Consider the following 12373-nt stretch of genomic DNA (forward strand, 5'->3'; position numbering starts at 1 on the left):
GATGATATGGATAACCCAAGCCCAAGCACCCAAATCAAAAGACTAGAAGAGACACAGCACCTAGAGCAGCTACTCAAAGAACTAAAGACGAACAATGAGACCATAGTACGGGAGACAAAGGAAATCAAGAAGACCCTAGAAGAGCATAAAGAAGACATTGCAAGACTAAATAAAAAAATGGATGATCTTATGGAAATTAAAGAAACTGTTGACCAAATTAAAAAGATTCTGGACACTCATAGTACAAGACTAGAGGAAGTTGAACAACGAATCAGTGACCTGGAAGATGACAGAATGGAAAATGAAAGCATAAAAGAAAGAATGGGGAAAAAAATTGAAAAAATCGAAATGGACCTCAGGGATGTGATAGATAATATGAAACGTCCAAATATAAGACTCATTGGTGTCCCAGAAGGGGAAGAAAAGGGTAAAGGTCTAGGAAGAGTATTCAAAGAAATTGTTGGGGAAAACTTCCCAAATCTTCTAAACAACATAAATACACAAATCATAAATGCTCAGCGAACTCCTAATAGAATAAATCCAAATAAACCCACTCTGAGACATATACTGATCACACTGTCAAACACGGAAGAGAAGGAGCAAGTTCTGAAAGCAGCAAGAGAAAAGCAATTCACCGCATACAAAGAAAACAGCATAAGACTAAGTAGTGACTACTCAGCAGCTACCATGGAGGTGAGAAGGCGGTGTCACGATATATTTAAAATTCTGAACGAGAAAAATTTCCAGCCAAGAACACTTTATCCAGCAAAGCTCTCCTTCAAATTTGAGGGAGAGCTTAAATTTTTCACAAACAAATGCTGAGAGAATTTGCTAACAAGAGACCTGCCCTACTGGAGATACTCAAGGGAGCCCTACAGACAGAGAAACAAAGAAAGGACAGAGAGACCTGGAGAAAGGTTCAGTACTAAAGAGATTCGGTATGGGTACAATAAAGGATATTAATAGACAGAGGGGAAAAATATGACAAACATAAACCAAAGGATAAGATGGCTGATTCAAGAAATGCCTTCACGGTTATAACGTTGAATATAAATGGATTAAACTCCCCAATTAAAAGATATAGATTCGCAGAATGGATCAAAAAAAATGAACCATCAATATGTTGCATACAAGAGACTCATCTTAGACACAGGGACACAAAGAAACTGAAAGTGAAAGGATGGAAAAAAATATTTCATGCAAGCTACAGCCAAAAGAAAGCAGGTGTAGCAATATTAATCTCAGATAAAATAGACTTCAAATGCAGGGATGTTTTGAGAGACAAAGAAGGCCACTACATACTAATAAAAGGGGCAATTCAGCAAGAAGAAATAACAATCGTAAATGTCTATGCACCCAATCAAGGTGCCACAAAATACATGAGAGAAACACTGGCAAAACTAAAGGAAGCAATTGATGTTTCCACAATAATTGTGGGAGACTTCAACACATCACTCTCTCCTATAGATAGATCAACCAGACAGAAGACCAATAAGGAAACTGAAAACCTAAACAATCTGATAAATGAATTAGATTTAACAGACATATACAGGACATTACATCCCAAATCACCAGGATACACATACTTTTCTAGTGCTCATGGAACTTTCTCCAGAATAGATCATACGCTGGGACATAAAACAAGGCTCAATAAATTTAAAAAGATTGAAATTATTCAAAGCACATTCTCTGACCACAATGGAATACAATTAGAAGTCAATAACCATCAGAGACTTAGAAAATTCACAAATACCTGGAGGTTAAACAACACACTCCTAAACAATCAGTGGGTTAAAGAAGACATAGCAAGAGAAATTGTTAAATAGATAGAGACGAATGAAAATGAGAACACAACATACCAAAACCTATGGGATGCAGCAAAAGCAGTGCTAAGGGGGAAATTTATAGCACTAAACGCATATATTAAAAAGGAAGAAAGAGCCAAAATCAAAGAACTAATGGATCAACTGAAGAAGCTAGAAAATGAACAGCAAACCAATCCTAAACCAAGTACAAGAAAAGAAATAACAAGGATTAAAGCAGAAATAAATGACATAGAGAACAAAAAAACAAGAGAGGATAAATATCACCAAAAGTTGGTTCTTTGAGAAGATCAACAAGATTGACAAGCCCCTAGCTAGACTGACAAAATCAAAAAGAGAGAAGACCCATATAAACAAAATAATGAATGAAAAAGGTGACATAACTGCAGATCCTGAAAAATTAAAAAAACTATAAGAGGATATTATGAACAACTGTATGGCAACAAACTGGATAATGTAGAAGAAATGGACAATTTCCTGGAAACATATGAACAACCTAGACTGACCAGAGAAGAAATAGAAGACCTCAACCAACCCATCACAAGCAAAGAGATCCAATCAGTCATCAAAAATCTTCCCACAAATAAATGCCCAGGGCCAGATGGCTTCACAGGGGAATTCTACCAAACTTTCCAGAAAGAACTGACACCAATCTTACTCAAACTCTTTCAAAACATTGAAGAAAATGGAACACTACCTAACTCATTTTATGAAGCTAACATCAATCTAATACCAAAACCAGGCAAAGATGCTACAAAAAAGGAAAACTACCAGCCAATCTCCCTAATGAATATAGATGCAAAAATCCTCAACAAAATACTTGCAAATCGAATCCAAAGACATATTAAAAAAATCATACACCATGACCAAGTGGGGTTCATTCCAGGCATGCAAGGATGGTTCAACATAAGAAAAACAATCAATGTACTACAACACATTAAAAACTCGAAAGGGAAAAATCAATTGATCATCTCAATAGATGCTGAAAAAGCATTTGACAAAATCCAACATCCCTTTTTGATAAAAACACTTCAAAAGGTAGGAATTGAAGGAAACTTCCTCAACATGATAAAGAGCATATATGAAAAACCCACAGCCAGCATAGTACTCAATGGTGAGAGACTGAAAGCCTTCCCTCTAAGATCAGGAACAAGACAACGATGCCCGCTGTCACCACTGTTATTCAACATTGTGCTGGAAGTGCTAGCCAGGGCAATCCGGCAAGACAAAGAAATAAAAGGCATCCAAATTGGAAAAGAAGAAGTAAAACTCTCATTGTTTGCAGATGATATCATCTTATATCTAGAAAACCCTGAGAAATCGACAATACAGCTACTAGAGCTAATAAACAAATTTAGCAAAGTAGCGGGATACAAGATTAACGCACATAAGTCAGTAATGTTTCTATATGCTAGAAATGAACAAACTGAAGAGACACTCAAGAAAAAGATACCATTGTCAATAGCAACTAAAAAAATCAAGTACCTAGCAATAAACTTAACCAAAGATGTAAAAGACCTATACAAAGAAAACTACATAACTCTACTAAAAGAAATAGAAGGGGACCTTAAAAGATGGAAAAATATTCCATGTTCATGGATAGGAAGGCTAAATGTCATTAAGATGTCAATTCTACCCAAACTCATCTACAGATTCAATGCAATCCCAATCAAAATTCCAACAACCTACTTTGCAGACTTGGAAAAGCTAGTTATCAAATTTATTTGGAAAGGGAAGATGCCTCGAATTGCTAAAGACACTCTAAAAAAGAAAAACGAAGTGGGAGGACTGACAATCCCTGACTTTGAAGCTTATTATAAAGCCACAGTTGCCAAAACAGCATGGTACTGGCACAAAGATAGACATATAGATCAATGGAATCGAATTGAGAATTCAGAGATAGACCCTCAGATCTATGGCCGACTGATCTTTGATAAGGCCCCCAAAGTCACTGAACTGAGTCATAATGGTCTTTTCAACAAATGGGGTTGGGAGAGTTGGATATCCATATCCAAAAGAATGAAAGAGGACCCCTACCTCACCCCCTACACAAAAATTAACTCAAAATGGACAAAAGATCTCAATATAAAAGAAAGTACCATAAAACTCCTAGAAGATAATGTAGGAAAACATCTTCAAGACCTTGTATTAGGCGGCCACTTCCTAGACTTTATACCCAAAGCACAAGCAACAAAAGAGAAAATAGATAAATGGGAACTCCTCAAGCTTAGAAGTTTCTACACCTCAAAGGAATTTCTCAAAAAGGTAAAGAGGCAGCCAACTCAATGGGAAAAAATTTTTGGAAACCATGTATCTGACAAAAGACTGATATCTTGCATATATAAAGAAATCCTACAACTCAATGACAATATTACAGACAGCCCAATTATAAAATGGGCAAAAGATATGAAAAGACAGTTCTCTGAAGAGGAAATACAAATGGCCAAGAAACACATGAAAAAATGTTCAGCTTCACTAGCTATTAGAGAGATGCAAATTAAGACCACAATGAGATACCATCTAACACCAGTTAGAATGGCTGCCATTAAACGAACAGGAAACTACAAATGCTGGAGGGGATGTGGAGAAATTGGAACTCTTATTCATTGTTGGTGGGACTGTATAATGGTTCAGCCACTCTGGAAGACAGTCTGGCAGTTCCTTAGAAAACTAGATATAGAGCTACCATTCGATCCAGCGATTGCACTTCTCGGTATATACCCGGAAGATTGGAAAGCAGTGACACGAACAGATATCTGCACGCCAATGTTCATAGCAGCATTATTCACAATTGCCAAGAGATGGAAACAACCCAATTGTCCTTCAACAGATGAGTGGATAAATAAAATGTGGTATATACACACGATGGAATACTACGCGGCAGTAAGAAGGAACGATCTCGTGAAACATATGACAACATGGATGAACCTTGAAGACATAATGCTGAGCGAAATAAGCCAGGCACAAAAAGAGAAATATTATATGCTACCACTAATGTGAACTTTGAAAAATGTAAAACAAATGGTTTATAATGTAGAATGTAGGGGAACTAGCAGTAGAGAGCAATTAAGGAAGGGGGAACAATAATCCAAGAAGAACAGATAAACTATTTAACGTTCTGGGGATGCCCAGGAATGACTGTGGTCTGTTAATTTCTGATGGATATAGTAGGAACAAGTTCACAGAAATGTTGCTATATTAGATAACTTTCTTGGGGTAAAGTAGGAACATGTTGGAAGTTAAGCAGTTATCTTAGGTTAGTTGTCTTTTTCTTACTCCCTTGTTATGGTCTCTTTGAAATGTTCTTTTATTGTATGTTTGTTTTCTTTTTAACTTTTTTTTCATACAGTTGATTTAAAAAAGAAGGGAAAGTTAAAAAAAAAAAAAGAAAAACAAGGAAAAAAAAAAGATGTAGTGCCCCCTTGAGGAGCCTGTGGAGAATGCAGGGATATTCGCCTACCCCACCTCCATGGTTGCTAACATGACCACAGACATAGGGGACTGGTGGTTTGATGGGTTGAGCCCTCTACCATAAGTTTTACCCTTGGGAAGACGGTTGCTGCAAAGGAGAGGCTAGGCCTCCCTATGGTTGTGCCTAAGAGCCTCCTCCCGAATGCCTCTTTGTTGCTCAGATGTGGCCCTCTCTCTCTGGCTAAGCCAACTTGAAAGGTGAAATCACTGACCTCCCCCATACGTGGGATCAGACACCCAGGGGAGTGAATCTCCCTGGCAACGTGGAATATGACTCCCGGGGAGGAATGTAGACCTGGCATCTTGGGACGGAGAACATCTTCTTGACCAAAAGGGGGATGTGAAAGGAAATGAAATAAGCTTCAGTGGCAGAGAGATTCCAAAAGGAGCCGAGAGGTCACTCTGGTGGGCACTCTTATGCACACTTTAGACAACCCATTTTAGGTTCCAAAGAATTGGGGTAGCTGGTGGTGGATACCTGAAACTATCAAACTACAACCCAGAACCCATGAATCTTGAAGACAGTTGTATAAAAATGTAGCTTATGGGGGTGACAATGGGATTGGGAAAGCCATAAGGACCACACTCCACTTTGTCTAGTGTATGGATGGATGAGTAGAAAGATAGGGGAAGGAAACAAACAGACAAAGGTACCCAGTGTCCTTTTTTACTTCAATTGTTCTTTTTCACTCTAATTATTATTCTTGTTATTTCCGTGTGTGTGCTAATGAAGGTGTCAAGGATTGATTTAGGTGATGAATGTACAACTAAGTAATGGTACTGTAAACAATCGAAAGTACGATTTGTTTTGTATGACTGCGTGGTATGTGAATATATCTCGATAAAATGAAGATAAAAAAAAGTAAATGAAAAATGAGGGGGGGGAGTAGGTAAAGGGAGTGTTTTGGAAACTCTTAATTTTAATTTGATTTTTTGGAGTAATGAAAATGTTCAAAGATTGTGGTGAACATATATGATGATACTGTGAACAACTGATTGCACACTTTGAATGATTGTATGTTATGTGAATATATCTTAATAAAATTGCATTTAAAAACAGAAAAAAAAAATTAAGCAAAGTGGCAGGATATAGAACCAAAACACAAAAATCAGGGGTGTTTCTACATACTAGTAATGAACAATGTGAAAAACAAATCAAGAAATGTTTCCATTGACAACAGCAACTAATAGAATCAAATATCTAGGAATAAATTTAATCATGGATGTAAAGGGCTTGTACATGGAAAACTATAAATCATAGAAAATTTTAAAAGACCTAAATAAATGGAAGGACAGTCCATGTTTATGTATTGGATGACTAAATATTAAGATTCACAAATTCAGTGAAATCCTAACCAAAATTCTAGGAGCCTTCTTTGCAGAAATGGAAAATCCAATCAACAAATTTATATAAATTGTTAGGAGACCTGAATAGCCAAAACTATCTTGAAGTAGTAGAACAAAATGGGAGGACTCACACTTCTCCATTTTAAAATTGTTTTTATAAAGTTATACTAATCAAAACTGTGTGGTATTCAAGGAAACCAGATGCCTAGACAACAGAGAACAAACTTACACTTCAACTGAGATACAGGAATTGAAACAACTAATGCTAACTCAATTCAAAAAGTTTAGGGAAGATACGGCAAAAGAGATGAAGCGTATAATGAAAACACTGGGCAAATGTAACGTAGAAATTGAATGTTCGAAAAAACAACTGGCAGAATCTACGGAAACACAAGAGATGAAAGACACAATGGAGACATACAACAGCAGATCTCAAGAGGCAGAAGAAAACACTCAGGAACTGGAAAACAAGACAACTGAAATCCTACACACAAAAGAACAGATAGGGAAAAGAATGGAAAAATATTAGCAACGTCTCAGGGAATTGAATGACAACATGAAACACTTGAATGAACGTGTCATGGGTGTCTCAGAAGGAGAAGAGAAGGGAAAAGGGGCAGAGGCAATAATAGAGGAAATAATCAATGAAAATTTCCCATCTCTTATGGAAGACATAAAATTACGGATCCAAGAAGTGCAGCATACCCCAAACAGAATAGATCTGAATAAGCCTACGCCAAGACACTTAATAATCAAATTATCAAACGTCAAAGACAAAGAGAGAATCCTGAAAGCAGCAAAAGAAAAGCGATCCATCACATACAAAGGAAGCTTGATAAGACTATGTGCGAATTTCTCAGTAGAAACCATGGAGGCAAGAAGGAAGTGGGGTGATATATTTAAGATACTGAAAGAGAAACTGCCAACCAAGAATCCTATATACGGCAAAACTGTCCTTCAAATATGAGGGAGAGCTTAAAATATTCTCTGACAAACAGACAATGAGAGAGTTTGTGAACAAGATACCTGCACTACAGGAAATACTAAAGGGAGCACTACAGACCAGTGGGGTGATGGTAGCACAGAAGTACACTGAACAAAGATGACTGTAAGCATGGTTGAAAGAGGAAAGTTAGGACCATATGGGACACCAGAACAAAAGATGAAAGATAAAAGACTGGGACTGTATAACTCAGTGAAACCTAGAGTGCTCAACAATTCTGATAAAAAGTAAAATATGTTTTTACATGAGGGAGAACAAATGAATATCAGCCTTGCAAGGTGTTAAAAATAGGGTGGTATTTGTAGGAAAATACAATCAATGCAAACTAGCGACTGTAACTAACAGAAACATTGTTTTATGCTTCCTTTAATGTAACAAAGGCAATATACCAAAGCTAAATGCATATAAGAGGGGGACATAAGGGAGGGGTATGGGACTCTTGGCATTGGTGATGTTGTCTGGCTCTTTATTCTACTTTAGTTTACTGTTATCTTTCCTTTTGTTGCTTTGTAGCTGTCATGTTTTTGTTGTTGTTATTTTTTTTTCTCTTTCTTTTTTCTTTTTCTTTTGTTTCTCTATGTTCTTTGACTCTTCCTCCTTTGTGGAAGAAATGGAGATGTCCTTATATAGATAGTGGTGATGGTGGTGAATACATAAATATGTGACCATACAGGGATCCATCGATTGTTTACTTAGGATGGAATGTATGGTGTGTGAACAAACCCATCTTTAAAAAAAAAGGGTTGATGAAGAAACCTTGAGGACACTATATTGTGTGAAATAAGTCAGACACATAAGGACAAATATTGCAGAGTCTCACTGAAATGAACTAATTATAATATATAAACTCATAGACACACAATATAAGTTACCAGGATATAGAGTGAGGCTAAAGAATGGGGAGTGGGCTGTTTATTATGAGCAGAATGTTCAACAAGGTTGAATGTAAGTGTTTGGAAATGGACAGAGGTGACAGCAGCACGTTGTGAGAATAACTAAGAGTGCTGAATGGTGTGTGAAGGTGGTGGAAAGGGGAAGCTCAGAGTCACATATGTCACCAGAAGGAAAGTTGGAAGTTAAAAAGATGGGAATGTATAAAACAGTGAATCCTGTGGTGGGCAATGTCTGTGATTAACTGTACAAATATCAGAAATCTCTTTCATGAACTAGAACAAACGTATGACACTATAACTATAAATTAATAATAGAGGAGCATATAGGGAAAAAATATACTTATTGCAAACTATATACTACAGTTAGTTGTATTTTAACATTCTTTCATCAACAGTAACAAATGTACTATATTAATCCTATGAGTCAATGACAGAGGGGCGGTGGTTAGGAGTATGGGAGGATTTGAGTTTCCTTTTTTTGCTTTTATTTCTTTCCTGGAGTAATGAAAATGTTCTAAAAATTAAAAAAAAATTAATTATGTTGATGGATGCACAGCTGTATGATGGTACCAGGGGCAATTGATTGTATACTTTGGATCTTTGGATAGTTGTATGGTATGTGAACAATCTCAATTAAAAAAAAAAAAACAAAAAACAAAGAAACAGTGTGGTATGACACAAGGACAGGCATAGACCAAAGGAACAGAACTGAGAGTTAAGAAATAAACCCTCACATCTATGGCAAAATGATATTTGACAAGGATGCCAAGTCCAATCAACAGAAAAGAATAGTCTCTGGAACAAATGGTGCTGGGAAAACTGGATACCCACATGTAAAAGAATGAAAGTGGTCTGTTACCTCACACCATTTATGAAAATTAACACAAAATGAATCAAAGATCTAAATATAAGCACTAAAACTATAAAATTCCTAGAATAAAATATAGGGACCTCTATGACCTTGTATTAGGCAATGGATTCTTCGACTTGACATCAAAAGCATGAGCAAGAAAAGAAAAAAATAAATAAATTGGACTTCATAAAACTTTTAAATTTTCATGGAAAGGACATTATCCAGAAGGTGAAAAGACAACCTACAGAATGGGGGAAAATATTTGGAAACTACTTATCTGATAAGTGTTTAATATCCAGAATATATAAAGAATTCCTTCAACGGAACAACAAAAAGACAGATCAATTAGAAAACGGGCAAAGGACTTGAACAGGTACTTCTCCAAAGAAGATATACAAATAGCCATAAACACATGAAAAGATGCTCAACATCATTAGTAATTAAGGAAATGCAAATCAAATACATGAGATACCACTTCACATCCACTAGAATGGCTATTAAAAAAATAATAATAATAACAAGCACTGACAAAGATGTGGATAAAGTAGGAATCTTCATGCACTGTTGGTGGGAATGCAAATGATATAACCAGTGTGGAAAACAGGTTCCTCAGAAAGTTAAATATATAATTACCAGGCGACCTGGCTGGTAATGATATTTGGCACCTTGTCAAATATCATTTTGCCATAGATGTGAGGGTTTATTTCTTAACTATCCCACTTCCAGGTATATAACCAAAAGTATTGAAAGCAAGGACCAAAGCAAATATGTGCACACAGATATTCATAATAACACTATTCACAACAATCAAAAGGTAGAAGCAACCCAGTGTCCAACAACTGATGAATGGATAAACAAAATGTGGCATATACATACAATGAAATATTATTCAGCCATGCAAAGGGATGAAGTTCTGATATATGCTACATGATGAGCTAGACACGTTGAGTGAAATAAGCCAGACACAAAAGGACAAGTATTGTCTGTCCTTACTTATACGAAATAATCAGAATATGCAAATTTAGGGAGTCAGAAATTCGAATATAGGTTACCAGGAGCAGGGGTGTGAGTGAGGAATGGGAAGTTAATGCTTAAATTGTACAGAGTTACTGTTTGAGGTGATGGAAAAGTTTTTGTAATGGATTATGTCACTAATAGCATTACATTGTGAATGTAATTAACACCACTTGCATACTTTAAAGTGGTTAAAATGAGAAATTTTAGGTTGTATATGTTACCAGAATAAAAATTTTAAAAACCCCTAGAACTGTATAACATAAAGAGTGAGCCCTAATGTAAACTAGGGACTTCAGTTGATAATATAATTATAACAATATTCGTTCATCAATTGTAACAAATACACCACACTAATGCAAAATGTTTATAATAGGTAAAACTGAATGTGCAGGGAGTGGTACATGAGAACTCTGTACTTTCTGCAAAATTTTTCTGTAAATCTACAACTGCTTTAAACAGTAAATAAATTTTGAAAAATCCATACAAATTACTATTATTAAAAGGGAAAAAACTAGCAAACCAGGAATAGGGGAACCATCCTTACCCTGACATGAAGTATTTATCAGAGCCCCACAGTAAGCATCATACTTAACACCAACATTTTAGAATAGGGATAATTTCTATTACTACCTCCAATCAATACTATACTGGGGATCTTAGCCAACATTACAAGGCAAGAAAAAATAAATAAAATTCTTAATAATGAGAAAGAAGAGGCCAAACTATTATTTGAAGATGACATTACTTCCCAAATAGAAAATTCAGGAGACAATACAGGAAAACTTTTACAACTATTAAGAGAGTTTGGGAAGGTTGTTGGACACAAAATTAACATATAAATATCAACAGCATTTCTATATACCAGTAACAATAGGGACAAAATATAACAGAAAAAGAAAGTTCCCAGTCACAAGAGATATAAAAACTATAAATTACTTAAAAATAAATCTAACAAAAAAGTGCTAGTCCTTTATGGAGAAAATGATAAAAAAAAAATGAAAGAGATGAAAGAAAATATGAAAAATTATATTCACAAATGGGAAGTCTCCATCTGAAAAGAAGTCAGTCTTCTCTCCTATTAATCTAAAATTCAATGTGATACTAATAAATATACCATCAGGTTTTGTGTGTGTGTGTATTTGATAAGCTGATCCTAAAATTCACACGAAAAAGCAAAAGGCAAATTAAAGGAAAAAGAACAAGGTAGAGGGGACTTCTGTTCCAGACTTAATTTAGACTGTGTTATTGGGGCAGAGGCAAACAAAACAAAGGACCAAAATAAAAGCCAACCAGATAGACACCAGAAAGTTCACTGCAACAGTATCTGTAATAGCAAAAAACTGAAACAATGCACATGGTAACCAACAGGAGAATGGAGAAATAAACTGAGGTACGCTTATACAAAAGACTACCATCCAGTAGTTAAATGAATAAATGAAAGCAACACATACGAACATGGATAAAGCTCAAAAATAAAATGGCCAGTGGGGGGAAACAAAACAATGCAAAATAATTGGTACAGTAAAATGCTGTTAGAGAAAAGTGAAACCATGAAAAACAATTCTAAATATTGTTTATGGAAATATACTGTACTGGTTTGAAGCTATTATGTACCCCAGACAATGCCATGTTCTTTTAATCCATTCCTGTAGGGGCAGACCTATTGTAGGTGGGACCTTTGACTAGGTTGCTTCGATAGTGATGTGACGCAGCCCATTCAAGATGGGTCTTAATCCTTTACTGGGGTCCTTTAATAGAGGATAAAAGGCAGAGACATTTAGATAGAAAGAGAAAGACACCCCAGAGATGCTAAGATAGAACCCACAGATGCACAGAGAGAAAGCCACTGGAATTAGAAGCTGAAAGCAACAAAACCTGGGAGCGAAGGACCAGCAGACACTGGCTATATGACTTGCTATCTGACAGAGAAACCCCAGATGCCAGCACGCTTTCTTCAGAGAAGGTA

The 12373-nt window shown here is 36.0% G+C and overlaps 1 protein-coding gene across 1 annotated transcript in view; it reads right to left on the bottom strand.

The window, feature by feature from the left end:
* The window catches only part of FNTB (farnesyltransferase, CAAX box, beta), a 132935-nt gene that overhangs the window by 26680 nt on the left and 93882 nt on the right, over positions 1-12373 (bottom strand). The window lies entirely within an intron of this gene.

Source organism: Choloepus didactylus, chromosome 4 (genome assembly GCF_015220235.1).
Source record: "Choloepus didactylus isolate mChoDid1 chromosome 4, mChoDid1.pri, whole genome shotgun sequence".
NCBI lineage: Eukaryota > Metazoa > Chordata > Mammalia > Pilosa > Megalonychidae > Choloepus > Choloepus didactylus.